This window comes from Strongylocentrotus purpuratus, unplaced genomic scaffold (assembly GCF_000002235.5).
Source record: "Strongylocentrotus purpuratus isolate Spur 01 unplaced genomic scaffold, Spur_5.0 spur5_contig_847, whole genome shotgun sequence".
Lineage (NCBI taxonomy): Eukaryota > Metazoa > Echinodermata > Echinoidea > Camarodonta > Strongylocentrotidae > Strongylocentrotus > Strongylocentrotus purpuratus.
Genome location: NW_022145554.1, coordinates 896,853 through 915,321, shown reverse-complemented (window position 1 = coordinate 915,321; position 18,469 = coordinate 896,853). Strand labels below are relative to the sequence as shown.

Here is an 18,469-nt window from a genome sequence, read left to right as displayed (position 1 = left end):
AAACACAGTACATGTACAAAATATCCTTGTATTATGCACAAGGCAGTTTATTTTTATATGAATAATTCATAAATAGTAAATGCGTGTACATTATACCGTCTTGGGTAACATTTGAATCTTTGACATTTAGACATCTTCCCTGTGAGTCTGATTTATGGGAAAGGGTTTCCATTTATTTTAAGAAGCTATCTCCTATTACTTTTTAGAGGAATTTTTTCCCTCTTCCCTAGAACCTATTCTCTGTTCGCATCTGTTCCTGTTTGTATATGTGTTTTCTGTTGCATATATGTTTAGCTGTCTAATAGTGTCTATATATTTATGCGTAACAAATAAGCCTTTATCTTTTGTTTTTCCATTGTAAATTTAGTCTTGTCTGATATAAGTCAATTACATAAATGTATCCAGTGTACAAGGCTTTTTGATGGTCATTGTTAAAAGAGATGATTTACGGAGCTCAGAATTATCAGCTTCCAAGGTGCCTATGGCCACCTCAAATAAAATCCTGACAGTCGGCTTGAAGCGATTACTGAATGGTGAACTTTCTGCCCTAGCGTACGTACTGTTCATTGCACAGCGCCATCTCTTTGTCAACTGGCCAATAGTGCGCAACCCAATACCTAACTTCCGCTTCGCAGACAGAGGACTTGATGCAAGAACCAACAGGGCAGCGAGGTACTTGACCATATGGCCACAGCTAGCTGACCTGAGATGGCCTTACAGGGGATTTTGCGGTAGTGCTTCTAGTACAGTGTGGCTTTAAAAGTCCCACCCTATCACTCCAAATCACCATTCTCCTTTTCATCTTCTCACCTTACAGACGATCTACAAAACGACATCACCAAAGAAGGGGACGACGACCAGCATCGGAACGACGAACAGGTCAAGATCGTCCTGGAAGATTCCACCAACAAGCTCGGTCCACTCCGGAAAAAGTTCATCCGTATCTCTTCCCAGGCTACCATCAATCACATCAAGAAATTTGTTGCCAAGAAATTACAATTAGATAAATTTAATGAGGTGAGTATAATAGTAAACAATTATTGTAGGAGTAGACACATACCATTGATAACGGTGATGATAATTGATACCGATGATGATAATCAATGAAATTGTTCCATGTAAAAAATACAATGTATCAGAGGAAATCGTTGTTGGAGGCTCACGAAGGGTCAAACTGATGAACTTGTGCCATTCTTTTACCACAAACATTTATATTGATTTAATGGCTGTCTTTATCATTGAGATGTGACTGGCCCATTGTAGTGACTGTGATAGAACAATTATTAACGGATAAAGGGTTAATTGTTGATATTGGACAGCAACACAGTCTAAATGATTATAACTCTTCTTTGCTTTGATAAAAAGAAGTGCTCTTTTCCTACAATGATGATTTGCTGTGTAAAGCAATTCGTTTGACCACTTCGGTTGGGCTCGAAATTGTGTTCCATGCAATACAAATTCTATGTCTTTTCTGTATTGTATTGAATTATGGTGAAATCGATTATTGTAATCATTAGAATTATTGGTGAAGATAGTAGCATCTACATCGCTTAGGTTATAATTTCTTCCACTGTCCTCACAGCCATTGTTGATAATTATTTGCTTGATGTTTATCATATATTTATATTTTTTGTTTGTATTTGTTATCAGCTTGATATCCTATGCAATGAAGAGATCCTGGGCAAAGATCATACGTTAAAATTTGTCTGTGTAACAAGATGGCGAGCAAGGGTGAGTAGACTTCTCTTTGATTCATAATGAGTACTGTAGAGTTTGTTTTGGGGTACACAGGGGGGGGGGGGGGGATAGGGAGGGGGCTATTGAGAGAAGGTGGAAGGGTGTATAGAGAGTGAGAGAGAGAGAGAAAGGGAGAGATTGGGGTAGAGGAGTACAGAGAGAAGGGTAAGTAGAGTTCTCTTTGATTCATAATGAGTACTGTAGAGTTTGTGTTGGGGTACACAGGGGGGGGGGGGGGATAGGGAGGGGGCTATTGAGAGAAGGTGGAAGGGTGTAGGGAGAGTGAGAGAGAGAGAGAAAGGGAAAGGGAGAGATTGGGGTAGAGGAGTACAGAGAGAAGGGTAAGTAGAGTTCTCTTTGATTCATAATGAATACTGTATAGTTTGTGTTAGGGGTACAGGGGGGAGAATAGGGAGGGGAGTATTGAGAGAAGGGGAAAGGGTGTAGAGAGAGAGAGCAAGAAAGAGAGCGAGAGAGAAAGAGAGATGGAGTGGGGTGAGGAGTACATAGAGAAGGGTAAGCAGAGGTCTCTTATCATTTTGTGATCAATACTATTGAATTTGACTTTGAGGAATAGTGGGGGATACAAGATGATATGGGTATTGAGAGGGGAGGGATGCAGATATTGATAAAGGTGGGAGGGGTATAGAGGTGAACAAGGAAGTTTCAAGGGAGGAGGTAAAATTTAGTGAGATGACCCAACAAGAAAACGATATAATATCCACAATCCAGCATTTTCACTGATGAATTGGACAGTGAATGTGATATAGAAACATCACTTTAATTTGAATTTTTAATCATTGAATTTGATTATCTTCAGGAGCACAAGACCTGTATGTGAACAATAATTCTAACAGGATGATCAGTCTCGAACTACTACTTGCTTGTAGATAACTCATTGGTCCATATTAAAGACATTCCACTTATTGTTTCTGGAGTTATACATCTAAATGACAAGATGATGTCTTCCCCTCCCCTTGTTGCTAGAAGTATTTTTAATAAATGTATGATCTATACCTCTACAAACATGGTTGATGCTACATGTACATTGTACATGCAGGCTGGCTCATGAAGTGAAACCTAATGGGGACAATCTGTTGAACTTGTTTCTATAAATGGGTCTTTATTGGTCCATCTTTATTCAAGTTAACAGTTTTATAAGGTCACGGCCAAGAATGTCTGTTTCTGGGTCATGATGGAAGATGTGCTTTCCATTATTCATGGAGAGCTTTTGTCTCCTTGGTATCTAGATTTTTTCAAGAGTGTGCGATAATGGACGAGGTATGAGGACCTTTTTGGTCCGGAGTCAGTGGGGATGTAACGTTAGAGCTGGGCTTCCCAAGGCATGCACTTATGTGAATGATTTTGGAGTATAGTTACACTGTATTGAGATAGTGAGTGGAAGAGATAGATGGAGGAGATGGCATGAAGGGGAGTGGGATCGAGGGGGTGAGATAGGGAGAGATAGAGGGAGTATTTGAAAAATGGGCAGGGTAAACAAAAAATGAGTGCTGGATGAATATTGTAGGAGAAAGATAGATAGATAGGTAGATAGAGATTAAGATAGAGAAAGAGAGAGGGTGAGAGAGAGGGAGAGAGAGAGAGAGAGAGAGAGAGAGAGGATGAGAGAGAGAGAGAGAGATAGAGAGAGAGAGAGAGAGAGAGAGAGAGAGAGAGAGAGAGAGAGAGAGAGAGAGAGAGAAATAGAGAAATATGTACAATACATGTATGATGTTTGTATCCTATAAACTGATATTGTACATAAACCTTAGGAAAATCAGGAAATTACAGCCCGAGTAAGTTCGGATGCAGAAATCTATATATGACAAAACAACCTGTCATCCCTACCCTATCACTGACCTCAGTAGTGAAATTCATACAACATTCTTCCTCTGTATTGCAAGGAAAACGGTTTCATAAAACAGCCGACATTCTCCCCTAGGAATAACATTTAGCTTAAGTCTTCCAGAACCATACACTACCAAAAGATATCAGCCACACTTGCAGGTCAAGTTCGAAGTGGCTACAAAATCGCCCTGCCAAATTGCACGGGAATACTTTAGTTGAGAACACCCAAGCCAAATGTTTTTGTTAGGCGAGCATATTTACCCGCTCTGGACCGGAGTAGGATTTCCCGAAAGAGTATTTTCATGACCTCAGGGGCTGCGAGGCAAGTCAAGCTAGCTCAAGCGCAGAAGCCGGGTTTTAAAAGAAAACACGCCTGGATTGCACCCAAACATCAACTCTTACTGTGGCACTCACTTTCTCTCTTTACACTTCATTTGCTCTGGGTTACTAGGCCTAAATTAATCCTGATCAGTGTCAGAATTCGGGATTGAATATTTATTAGTGTCATATGCATTTCCTCAAGCAAGCATCTGTATAAAGAGACCTCCTTACTTCTAAGAACATATTCTGTGTTTTTCGTCAGTAGTGTTCCCATTCATTTATTGTTGAACTTTCTTATAATGGGCACCTACATGTACCTGTTAAAGGTAAAGAATATGGTCATGCGATTGCATTGTGAAAGAAACGTTGTGGAATCGATCAGAAAAGGTTGATCATCTAGCATCTAGCATCTGCAAGGTTCTGGAATCATCAAAATAATAAGAAATTTGGCCCATTGTTCGTAAAGTTACAAGCACTATACACAGAAAGATGTATATGGGACTACCCTATATCTCTCACAGACCATGAGAGAAACAAATTTACCAAATATATGAATTAGTAGGCGGTTTCCTGGCAAAGTTTTTATCATCATGTATTAGTCAAAACATATTCTTTCACATGATTGGTAATGAGAGCTTCCATTTCATTTTTGAAATTGGGGCGTTTCCAATACTGGTCTTTACCTTTAAGACTCTTGTTTTCCTTTTGGTAGCTGAATTCAAAGGTGTTGGTGCAAAGGCTAGTAAGTGTTTGTAAAATGTATTTCTTCTACAGGTGCCCCCTTTAAAACAGTTAGTTATGATCCTTTATGTAAATTATATAATGCTCATAAAGTTTAAAGACCACTTTTCTCATTTCCCTTTAATAGCTGGATTTGTTATTTTTTTGTCATCATGGCTATGATGGTTTAATGACTTCTCCAACATTGAAGATGTCCGTTGAGTACCATGAGACGTGGGAGGCAACAACCTTACTTGATTGATGACATGTGAATTCATAATGATTAGGGAAGGGTGTCAGAAAGGATTGTATCTCTTCTTTTCATGTTCCCTTTCTCTGTCTGTTTTCTTCCTATTTCAACTCTTTATTTCACTTTTTTGTCCTCTGGCATTTAACAGATGATGTAAACAAAATTAAATAAAAATGGCTGTAATTGTGAATAGCATCCCTCTAGCTTTTGTTAGAGTTTTATTCATCTTTCGTTCATTTGCCAGAGTTAAGGCATTAATTCTCATTTATCAAGTACTTTACCGGTAAGAAGAAAAGACTTCTGGCCTTAGTTCCCCTGGGATGCTTATTTGATTAGAAGTAATTTACTTACTTTCTAGGCAATATAAAGGGAAAGAAGCAAAAAGAAGACAAAAAAGAAGGAACTACAATTAGTTGTTGTGTCAGTAAAAAGTAGCTTTTTCCCGTCCAGAACTCCAGATACCATTCATCAGATCTAAATACATGAACAGGATGAGGGAAGATGAGAATAGTCTGTTACAGTTTATGCACATAATCCTTGTTTCAAAACCAATTAATTACCTGTAAGTGATTTTGAACGTGTATTCAATAATTGAGACCAGTATTCAATAGCCGGAGTGAGTTTTCAAGGTAGAGGCGCTGAGACGAGACGTCGGAGGCATTTAGTTGTCATAGAGGGGAGCTTTACAGGTCGTCAACGATAGTGGCGTGCGCGAGGGAAGACAAGCGACTGATGTAATAGTATCTCAGAACCCCATTGCTCCTGTTAGCACCCAGGGGCACCTCTGTCAGGGAGGGATGTCAGTGGGGGGAGCTAGTGTGTTCACGAGACGGTCCTTGTGTTAGTTATCATTTTAAACCGCACTGCACTACTTCTAGCTACTTGCGCCTTCTTTATAGCAAACAATGCCTAAGCGGTACCCGTTGATTCCCCCATGATGCCCCTTTTCTTATGTTAATCGAGAGCTGATTTGATGAGATTACTACCTGGCAGTGACCTCGCAGGGAGGTCTCATCCCCCTCGCCAAAATAGTGCAGACAGGCTTTAAGGTCACGCACTGCAAACTATACAGTTCGACAGATGTCAGATTTGTGAAGAATCCCAATTGTATGAGACATGGAAATCTTATGAAGTCTAATATTCTTGATCAAGGTTCTGCATGATTAGGTATACAAATACTGAAACTAATAATTTGGGAACATTGTAAGCCTGAGTTTGAGTCATGAAAGGCCAATGGTGTATGGCGATTTTTCCAGTATTTAATCACAAATATTTATCCTAATTTGAAATCTGCGATTCATGTAACCAGTGAATAAGAAGCAAAGTCAGCAATGTTTTCTTACACATCTCATTTGTGTAATTCCCATGAAGACGATGAGCGCAATCCAAATATCACCGTTAGTCAGTAGCCCATCAAATCAAATTTCATTCGGGGGAAAGAAAGGCTAGGAATGCTGGAAAAGGGGTAACTCGATACGGAGTTGTGAAATGTCTTCTCTCTTGCGAGGTTTTCTTACCAAAACTGTATTATTCATCGATCTAATATTTGTGAAATAGAAGAATTGGTTGATGTTCCCTCGTCGAAATATGAAACCGTATTGCTGCCGAGGGTATGTTGAAATCTAATTATGAATTATATCTACGCTGCCGACCTCTGTTGAATTAGAGAATGCAGGTCATGTGAGTCAGGTCGAGATTAGGAGTTTGAAGGTAATTTGGCCCCAGCGTGTTGATGGAGACAATTGATTTAATAGTCAGTCTCGTTTGCTTATAAATCATGCTGTAAATTAATTGTTCAGACAAGCAAAAATGAAAATGAAAATGAAATCATGGAAATGTGTAAAAAAATCACATGTATGTAAAGTGTAGTTAAATTAGTACACAGCTATATCAATGCAGAACTTTAATTTCTAATGGGGAATGAATGCATTTATGTATTTGTGCTATGTAAGCTTTTACAATGTACTAATAAACCAAATGTATATGGCTATTAGAACTCAGAAAATACATGTTGCAGAAAATGGATGATAAAATGTTATTCCCTGAAACTACACATACATGTAAAAGTAATTATGGCCTCATAAGCCAGATTTTATCAGGTTTATCTGCAATACATACATTTAGGGATAGATATTGTATTCAGTGTAAATTGGTTGGATGCTGTTAAAATTGCTCTGTCAGTGTATAAATGTAGTAAAAGTTAAAGACTGGCTGCAACATATGACTTTTCAAGAACCGTCGGGTTTATTAAAAAGTGGGAGTCGACTGTTAGGTTTCCTGATTATGTATGCAAACACAGTATTGAAAAGCACAGCAGGCATGGAGTGAAAGAGAGGAGATGGGGGGGGGGGGGAGAGAAATGGGGGTAGAGAGCGAGAGAGAGGTTTGCAAGAGTAGCAAGCAGTGAATTGAATGAAACATTACAGCTCGATTAACAAAAGAAGAGCGAGGATGGTTGGGAAAGAGTAGAGAATGAAGGAGAACTCAACTTGATTGAAAAGGGTAGAAAAAGGGTCAAGTGAGAAAGAGATGAGTGGGATAGAGTAAGAAGAGAGATGGAGTGAAAGTAAGAGAGACAGGGAAGAAGGAAAGAGAAACAGACAATAAAAGAGACAGAGAAAGAGAGAGACAGAGATACTAAGTGAGAGAGACGCATATACAGAAAAATGAAATGTCAGAAAAAAAGTATCTCCAAGATTCAAATGAATCAGAAGTTCAAAAGAAATTCAGGAATTGAAAGAGAAATTGAAATGAATAACTCCCTCGGTGAGCTTACAGGAGGAAAAAAATTCTCTGCTTGCCTACCGCAATCTGGAACAAAAATGAATACATTAGCAGTCCAGTCGTGGTGTGAATACATGTAATAGCAATCTGGGCTTCTGTACATTACATGCTATGAATACACCAGATTGGTAGAAATGGACCAATTCACATTTAAAACTTAAAGATAAAGATCAGTTCTGGTCATGCGATTGCATTGTGAAAGAAACGTAGTGGAATTGATCAGAAAAGGTTGATCATCTAGCATATAAATATTGGTGTGTACTGCAAGGTTCTGGAATCCTCAAAATGATAAGAAATTTGGCCCAGTCTTGGTAAAGTTACAAGCACCGTACACAGAAAGATGTATATGGGACTTCACACACGTGCACGACAAGTACGATTTATCTATCACATCCCAATAGATGAACTAATTTAACAAATATATCAATTAGTAGGCGGTTTCCCGGCAAAATTTGTATCATCATGTATTAGTCAAAACATATTCTTTCACACGATTGGTAATAAGAGCTTCCATTTAATTTTTTTGAAATTGGGGCGTTTCTAACACTGGTCTTTACCTTTAACCTGTTTACGATTGTAGATTTAAGATCAATCATGGCGCTGTCTTATAAAGAGTTGATATCAATCACAACTTATTTGTGATTGATATCAACTGCAACTATGTTCGGTACATATTAAAGATATCAAAGACTGCAAACTTGTGATTGATTGGAGGTCTTGCAATTGATTTGGATCAATCGCAACTCTTTATAAGACAGGGCTCATACCTGGTAATTTTGGTTTTTACTACATGTGTGAATACATTTGAAATATTGTCTTCCTGTACATGTTATATACTATTAATATACCAGACTGGCATATTGGGCGCATTTACATATCAAAACAAACCTGTTTACTATTGCAGATACCTGAATAAGTTCACACAGGGTACTCTGGGCTTTCCTACATGTGTGAATGCAATAGCAGTCTTGGTTTTATGTACTTGTAAACATATTGGCCCGAATTCACAAAGCAAGGTTTGAGCTCAGACCAAGGTTTGAGCTCAAACCTCCCTTTGTTTCGCTAAACCTCCTTTTGTTCTTTACAAACCAGGTTTGTAAAAAAATGTGTAAAATGCGTCATATGACATAAGAAAACCAAGGTTTGTCGACAAACCTCCTTTGTGAATTCGGGCCATATCAGGTTGGCAGACCCATTCACATTAAACAAAATCTCAAGGACAGATAATTGATAAAATACACAAGTGTGAACCCAGCCACTTTTCTTTTCCCTTCAAGATACACATAGTATGACTGCCATGAATATGGATGAATGCTATCGTCCGTTAGCTTTGATTGCCCTCCAATGTCTGATTTAGTCATCATAATAGCTCTGACCCAGATGGAATCCTTCTGCAAATTCTATTATGAGCATTTTCCTTGTAATATCTAATATTCATATGAAATGAGCACCCCCCCCCCCTTCTCAATAAACTGTTCAAAGCTGGAGATGCCTGATAGAGACGATGCTTTTGATAGTTTCAATGGAAGAAATTATAATTGGTGTTTTGTTAGGGTTGTGGGGGGGGGGGGGGTGGTGTCATGAAATATGGAGGTATTGATATGTTCATTTAGTGAAATTCTCAATTCAGTGATTTACTTGAAAGTGCAGCTGAAATTGATATTGCATTCTAACATTATTAAAATGTAAATGATCAAGGTGAATTGTATGATTAAAAAAATTGTTTAAACCAATGTATACAATGTTTACCGGTATTTCAAAAATGTAATTGTCAAGAAAAGACATGATTATATCTTTCAGTAACAACTAAAATGGAAGTTTTACACATTATTAAATAGTTGGGGGAATAGAAACAGTGTGAATACAAAATCTACATGTGTTAACCTTTGGGAACAATGAGATAAAGAATGGATTATTTGTCAGTTCAGTGCCAGAAGAGCATTAACTCTTTAGATTGGCAAAGTGTGACGCCATCAAAAAACCATTTTTCAATGGGGAAATCACTGTTATGTTGCTCTGGTTCATAATGTTATAAACCAGAGCAAAATAACAGTTATTTCCTATTGAACTCTATTTACTCTGATGGTCATATCTCAGCCAACATCTAACATATTCAATTGATTTTCGACATTTGGACATTATTTTTATGCTCTTTCGGAAAATGAAGTTCAAATTCAGAAATTCTAAAAATAAATGTTTATGATGTCGCAGCTTCGGTACTCTGTAGTATATATGAGCTAAAGCCTATTGGGCTCCAAACAGAGCTAATCTATCTGATGTCTCACCCTGCCTTCTATCTTTTCTCACTTCCATTCTTACAGAGTTTTCCATTGATGCTGCAGTACAGATCAAGACAAGAGCTATGACAGCAAGCCGCCGTCTTTCCCAAAGACAAGACTCTTTTGCTGCAAGAACTAGACCAACTTTGGAAGGGAAAGACAAGCGTATTATCGACTTCTTTCAGTTAAGGACGCCAAACACGATGGACCATCTTGAAAGGATAAACGATGACTATTTTTATGAGATCTTATACCCTGAGAAAACAACTATTAAAGAGCCGAAAACCTGCCATCTTGTGTGTATATGTATATATGAATATATAAATCGGATTACGGAAAGCGTAGGTGACAGTCGCGCTCCAACCGTTGGTTGTCGGACATCGTGACCTCGTGACCTCATGTGTTTTGTATGTGATTATCATGTTGCTTCCCCGATACTAGCGATTCCTCTTCCCCTTGCTGACTGCATGTTGATGAAAGAAGAGCAAGGTCCATGAAGCTGTGTGACCAATATGTGTTTCTCTGTCAGGAAAGTCATGCAGCCTGTACTTGAGATCCTGTCCTGCAACTTGTATGCAAATCCTGTATAAACTGCAACAGAGGTTGTCCAAAGTCCAGCAGCTACCGCTTCAGTGTCTCTCATCCCATTGCTGATCAGATGTTGGAGTATCACAACCAGTTTCAACTATTTTTCTTGTTTTTATTTATTTTTCTTCATGTGCTATAAATTAAATGAATCCTTACAGCCAGTTTAGGGAACAAATAACAAATGTTTGTGAAGGTCTACAGTGGTCCAACTTCTCCCTACAATCGCAGTGCAGTCTTTGATGCTTGGTTCCTCCACACGGTAATGATAAAGGGATTGTTGCTCTGTAGACTGTATCGCTGTCCCAACGGGCTACAAGATCTATCCTTAAGTTCTTCATGCAACCTCAAGGAGAAAAAGTTCCCATGAGCTTCTACACTACCTGTGCAAGATTGCAGGAGAAACACCACAATCTTGCCACCTTGCTACAATGATCTTCAGATGAATCTTTGCAGATGGATTTAGGAGTGGTCAAAGATAGATCTCCAGAGACCACTTCTTAGACAACTTGCTTTTCTTTCTGAACGTCTCCTGTTCCTGATGCTGCAACATAGTGTTAGATTCTTATATATTTCGTCCATCTCAGATTTTGTAAGTAGAGTTGTAAAAAAATCTGGTTGAGACCGTGCTTAGAGCTGGCGATGCATGTAACAGACAGACTTTAAACTCAAACCAGGACCTTGGTGCATTCAACTTGCTATCACTTGCACCTTCCTGTGATCAATGGCAAATCCTTCTTTAACCTTTTTATCTTTGGAGAAAATCAGTTTCTGTTAGAATTGCATTTAATTTGATATTTTGCAAGTGATAGCATGGTTTATGTACATGTACATTTTCAGAAAACAACTGTAAAAGAAAGTCATCTCAAGATTGTCTTACATCTGCAAGTTTTCTTCACTGTTGCCAATCAGTATGTTCTAAACTTGTTGGTTGCCTTATATTGATAAATAGAATCAACTAGACCTAGGTATTAGGAATCAATCTAACTCTTGCATCTTTTGCATCTGTGACCTTTGTTAGATGTCAACATAAGTCACTCTACCTTATTGACACTTTACATCATTTAGCACATGAACACCCACTAGCACAAAACTTCATAAAAGCCTTGCTCTTTTTTATTGAGGGATTCTAGTTGTCAAAATGACTACCGGTAGTAATATTAACAATATTGCATATACTATTTTTGTCTAGCTAAATAATGTTGGACTTGAATCAAATTCTTTACAATCCATACTCAGTATTAGATTACCATGCTTGCTTTGAACTGCTTTAAATGGTCAGAACCAGTTGAAACCCATTGAAACCAGTTTGAACTGGTTCAGACTTGTTCCGAGCAGATCCACCCATCCTCCTTCCATATGCTAGCTCACTGCCACTTTGTTAGCAATATACTTATAGACGTCCACCCTTATCATCAATTTTGATTGGTAAAAGCATCAATGTACACAAGTATTTTCTATCTCTCTATAAAAGATCTTTACCAAGGAGTATTTTTAATATACCTATTGAGTTTTGTAAATTGTCATCTTTCAGAAGTTCATATAATTGAACCTCTCTAAAGCTCTTTTTTTTAATGGTTTACTGGTACCATAGTGTGATAACTGCTTTTGAATCATGATATTAAAAAAGCCGAATGAAGATGATAATAATAATCATGAAGGTAAAAATTCCCAATCAACATTTATTTTAGCTATGATAACTTGAATGGATATTTGTCATGCTTTTTGAGAGTAATACCCTCAATTTTTTATATCGTAAACGATACTTCCTCCCAAAGGCATATTTATAGAAATACTGTGTATGCTTTAGTTTGAAGGATGTATACATTACGTACACCGCCCACAAATTGCTTCTCTATTCCTCTTTAATGTCCGCTTCCTCATAAATGCAAAATTCGTCAAGTGTCGTATCTATATCGGAGACTTCCGATGGAATAGGGAAGTTTATGGAAGTTTCTCTTTCAATTTTCAACATTTAATAGAAGGCATAATCTTTCAGTTTCAAAATTCCTTGTGAATTCTATCCGACTTGTTTATTTTAAAAAGCAGTCCATATCTTGGAGTTCGACCTTCAAAATACCTGTGCTAAAATCTCAGGAGAGTCTATGAGCTTGTGTATGTCAATGCTTTGTAAACCTAAAGGTATGCTTGAATTTTGTATGAAAATACATATTTTCTAATCGTCATTTTTTATGAAATTTTCCTGCAGCAGCTTTCCTTGCGCATACACATGCCATTACCATCAGAAAACTGAAACCATCAGATGACAATTTGTGCCACTTTGTTTTTTTTCTTTCAAGTCCCCATTGTGACTTGTAGTCTGTTTTTGTAACGTTTTCTACCAGACATTGTACATGTATATGTCATTATTATTTTGTTTGATAAATTTTGAGGTGGAATATGATGAGAAAGTCTCAACAAGATTTCCATAGGATATTTGCCACACAAAGTTTGTGAAAATACATCATATTTGAAAAAAAGAGTGTAAACTTTGCCCATGTCCTCAATTAATTTGTCTGTTAAACATACCCTGAAATCTGTCTCAATGACCACCTCTATATTAATGGCTACCTGTGTATTCTGGCCACCTCTAGTTGATGTACATTAGAACCTGTTCAGAAAGGTCAAGTGTGACCACTCTTTCTATATCATTTGTTAATGGCCTTAACCAACAGGTTTAATTGTACCTGTTCTCATATGTTAAAAACAGTAAAATCATGTGTTGTAATTTTTCTCTCAAAACAATTGTATTTGGAAGGAAGGTGTATTTGAAGAAAGCATTGAGAAGGAAATCATGTTGGAACAGAATTCTGAGATTTGAAAAATCATGGATGTTTTGAAATTGAAACTGTACAGAGTACATGTATTTATCATTATTGACTTATATGTAATGTACATGTTTGTATGTATATCTTGAGAAAGAATAGCACTGGTAATTGCGCAATCGAAAGGCAATTGAATATATATTGTATGGTCGTGTAATATATGGCGGACATAGTTTATGAATTAGTAAATTTGTCGTGGAACACATGGAAACATAATGGGATGGATTCTGACATGTTGTGTCTCGTGAATGGTATAGCGTTTGAAGTAAAGAAACAGTGACATTTTCATGGATTACTGTACAGTGTCGAGATGAACAAAATTGCATACCGTCCACATGCATGATGAGTAAACAAAATAATATAATTGTGAAATGAGAAGGAAGGAAGATTGTATCTTTTTATCTGTCTTTCTATCGTTCTATCTTCCTGTCTATCTTTCTATTTGTCTGTCTACCAGTATATACCTATTTGTTTATCTATTTGTCAATTTTTTCTCTCTGTCTCTCTTTCTATCTATACTCCCTATTTATACTATCTAAATTTATCTTTTCTATATTATCTATGTATGTATGTATCTATCTTCTACCTATCTGTCTATCTATCCATATCTATCTCTCAATCCATTTATCTGTGTGTCAATCAATCCATCAATCTATTCTCTGTATCTTTCTATCTATTACTTTTCAATCTACCTGTCTGCCTTTCTATGTATCTATCAATTTAGTATCAATGTATCTGTCTTCTATCAACCTACCTATCTATCTATCAGGTATCTGTCAAATCTTCCTGTCTATTTATCTATTTATCATTCTAATGTATCTATTCATCTATCAACTGATCTCTCAATAATTATCGCCTTTTCAAAATACAAGTGGATGAATTTTTTTTTTGGAAAAAGATAGCAAAGTCAGAAAAGGAAGAAAAAAATCTTGATCATGAAAGTCACAATGAAAATGTTGGCTGCATGGATTGAGCTCAATTTTGTCCATCTCGATCAGTGACAGTGTAGCTGAAAATGAAACAGGATATACATACATGTGCGTACTACTGTGTACCGGTAGCTATATGAGCCATTCTCTGACAAAGTGTACAAGTTCTTGAGTATTGATATGTGAATATCCCATTGTCTGCAGAAAGAAGACCGGGTTGTGTGGTCACTGTGATGTCATTAAAATTGAAGAAGATTGTATGTACATGTACGTGGATTAGATGAAGAAAAAAAAATGAATAACTACGAGGTTTATAATCATGAGAGCTTGGAAGGAGTAGTAAAGCAATTCATCGCATTACATGGACAGTTTAACAACTAAATTATTCATACCCTTACCAAGTCTTGTAAATCGTTAACTACCAGGTATGTGACAATTTGACATATTAAAACTAACATATAAAGTTATACCACAATGGCCCTAATTCGATCAGTCCACCTTTCATTCTTGAGTTCAGCAAAACACACAAAAACATCAAGTTTACAAGGGGTATGAAAAATGTATTTGTCAACTGTATATCTACATGTATAATGAGATGCAGAAAGGCACTGGTGTTGAATAGAGCTTACTGCTTTCTGGCGCTCACCATATCATCTGGTGAGAGTGAGATGGACGTAAGCTCTGTGTAAACTGATAATGCCTGTTTGGAGCTACAGTGGGGCATACACTCATATACCGTAGCACAGAGTTTACATCCTTCTGGCTCCGAACAGACAACAATGTGAGTAGAGACGTCCTTCTGGCTCTCGGCAGGTGATACAAAACCCACTCAATCACCGGGAGGATCGTCTCCACTTTCTGAACAATCGAAGAACATGTCATGACTGACGGTGCGCTCGCATCATAGCACCGCAATGTCATTAGTCAATCAATTATAGGGGGAGGTGTCAGTCCTGTCCATGTAATTGATACAGACTACCATGTATCAGATGCACATTACATCTTAAATAATACATGTATCAGGTTTTTATTTGCTTGGGAACTGCAGCACATGCTTCAATGTGGCTCACTTCAAGTGAATGATATGGTGATGAACAAAATCCTTCATTTTGAGTGGTCTTTGAGGGGCTTAACTTGTTACACACGTCAAATGTGCATAGATTATCATGGATGATCATCCTGTGTTTAAATTAGTACATTAAACACATGCATTTCACACTTGTTTTTCTGCAAGTACAGCTTGGTCAGTTGAGCTGAACTATTCCATTAATGTGTGAGTAGGTATGTTTTCATCAGCTTGAGATTGCCAAATAGCCCCTACTTCTGATTTGGGAAATAAGCCCGAAGATACAAATCGCGTCCTCATCAGCTCGAGACTCGACCTCGAAATTCAAAACTAGAGCTCGAGAAATTAGCTGGTGATATTTTGCTCAGCGTTCATGCATAGATAGCGGGATATTTTGCAAACTAGCACAAGATAACTTGGGATGATATCTGGACCAAATTTCCGCTAATTGCAACTGCTGGCTGATGAAGACGCAAATTACCTGGATAGTTTGTGATCGGGATAGTTAAAATAGCAGGTTATTTGGCAATCTCGAGCTGATGAAGACAGGCCTACTGAGTACCATGGGCACCACAGACAATTTTGTGTGTGTGTGTAGAATTCCCAGGTGTGAGTTGTGAAGTTCAACCAATTCAGTACATCATTTGGACGATGTCCCCATTCCCAGCTGACTTGGCTTACTTCCTCATAAGAGACAACAGCTGATACCTCCCGAGCATGGTTTTGAATGATGTATGGCATGTCAGAAACCTCTGTCTTGAATATTGGTCACTCTGGTTTTTCAGAACTAGCCCATTGAGTGGCCATCTTGAAAATGGTCTGTAGTCAAATCAAGAGTGTTATGTTTTGTGGACAATAGATCGTTACAAACTTAAAAAGTTAGTTGTCACATAATGAGATCAATTTAACTTGGCCTGGCACTCAATATTTCATATTTTACTCTTTCACCGAATCTTCACCAACTCATTTTAAGTTACATCAGATCTGAAAGATCGATGTAGGTTACATAAGGCAAGACATCTTGAGCATTTCCACTTGCATGCTTGTTCGTAATGTGATATGTAATTGTTAGAACAAATGAAAGTGATCTGTACACACGTGAGAGCACTTGTTGTGGAGTAAGGCAGATATTTTTACTTTCAATGTTATACTTCAATCTGTTCAGCAATCTTTAAACAGTGGTGCTAAAACTTTCCTCACTCTCGGTTTATTGACTAGCTACCTGCTTTCGATTGTACACTCGTATTGTCATTAAGCATGATTTATTTTAATGTTTGTATATCAATAGGGCACCAAAGCTCTGCTCTGTACAACAAATGTATTTTGTATTTCATTTCCACATACTCTATGCCATGCTTAACTGCAGTCTATCAATCACTCATTTGTCATGATTTTTTGTAACAAAGCTTCTCTCTTTTCTTTCTTCTCTCATTTATGGATATTGGGTAAGGGGAGGGGGTGTTTGCTAAAAAAATGTGCCCCCTCCCCATTGTGCCTGTGCCCCCTGTCACATATTAGATGCAAAAAAGGCACTTGAAAATGCGACAACTTTCATTTTCTCATTTAAAAAAAGAAGTTATTTAGCTTGTCAGAGATTTTTGATAATTGTGCCCCTCCCCCTTTTTACAGAATCCTTGATCCGCCCCTCTTCGCACTGACTTTATATACTTGACTACGAAGTGAAAGTTTTATGCTGCATTTTTAACAGTGGACAGAATGTGTATTAATGCCTTGCGAGGGGAGAATCACGAACATAAGGGAAACTACAGTGTATTTATGTGAAAGGAACAGGTACTTGTATGGCCTGTAATGTCATTGTTAGTGGTGAAATTCCATTTATGTTGACAAATTAGGAATTCATTTTATTTCATTGATACATATCAAAATCATGTTTGGATTCTGCTTGTTTGTAAAACATTTCTTTTTGTTATTTTTCCAACCACAAATTCTAGTTTAAATCAATTGTTGCTGAGAAGACAGATTTTTTTTTTAATGTATTAAATAATACATTAAAATTTATAAAGAGAATTTACAGTAGGTTCATATACTTCAGTGATGAAAATTAAAGTGTTAGTAAATGAAATAAAGTAAATATTGATAGAATTCATATTATTAATTTTATTTTAGGATTTTTAATAAGACTAGTATATATGATAGAATTTGATGTATTTTGTAATGCATTTTACGTAGAAAAATCTTAGACCCACCCAAATGAATTTCGATATATTTGTATTGAATCATGAGATGAAAGAAGTTTCTATTTCTTGATGAACTACAAGAGGAATTGCTATTGTTTCTCTCACTTGTCTTACAATGTTTTACGAGGTCATCCATGGAATATGTATGAACTGGAATTTGTATTGTGCTAATATTGCTCATTGTGTAATATTAATATTAAAGGTAAAGACCAGTATTGGAAACGCCCCAATTTCAAAAAATGAAATGGAAGCTCTCATTACCAATCATGTGAAAGAATATGTTTTGACTAATACATGATGATAAAAAAATTGCCGGGAAACCGCCTACTAATTCATATATTTGGTAAATTTATTTCTCTCATGGTCTGTGAGAGATATAGTGTAGTCCCATATACATCTTTCTGTGTATAGTGCTTGTAACTTTACGAAGAATGGGCCAAATTTCTTATCATTTTGATGATTCCAGAACCTTGCAGATGCTAGATGCTAGATGATCAACCTTTTCTGATCGATTCCACAACGTTTCTTTCACAATGCAATCGCATGACCAGAACTGGTCTTTACCTTTAATATTAATATTGTATGCCGAGAGCTAGAGGGGTGTTAACTCGTATCATTTTTTAGAATTAAACACCTTTCTGGTTCTCAGCAGATCATGTATTGTCTTGGAATATTGAGGAGATGAATTTTGTGAAATTATTATTTTTGTTTTTGTTTCCAATGAAATGATTTTTTGGTCGGTGTGATACAGTATGGGATATTGTTTCATTTGTTGACACCGTCGTCGTTTATGTGCATGGAGGAAGAGTGGTAGGAGATGATAATAATGCAAATAATAAACAGTAAAAAAACACTATGCAATATTGTCTTGGCATATTTTATTCTTGGTATGTATATTCTGTATTCAGTGATCATGTCAGATGACAT

The 18,469-nt window shown here is 37.0% G+C and overlaps 1 long non-coding RNA gene across 1 annotated transcript in view; it reads left to right on the top strand.

The window, feature by feature from the left end:
• Nucleotides 1-10,090, top strand: part of LOC582553 — a 57,530-nt gene extending 47,440 nt beyond the window's left edge. The window contains exons 6-8 of the long non-coding RNA XR_004065482.1: nucleotides 818-1,017; nucleotides 1,651-1,731; nucleotides 9,982-10,090. This is a non-coding gene — a long non-coding RNA (polycomb group RING finger protein 3). The remainder of the gene's footprint in view (nucleotides 1-817; nucleotides 1,018-1,650; nucleotides 1,732-9,981) is intronic.
• The last annotated feature ends 8,379 nt before the right edge of the window (nucleotides 10,091-18,469 follow it).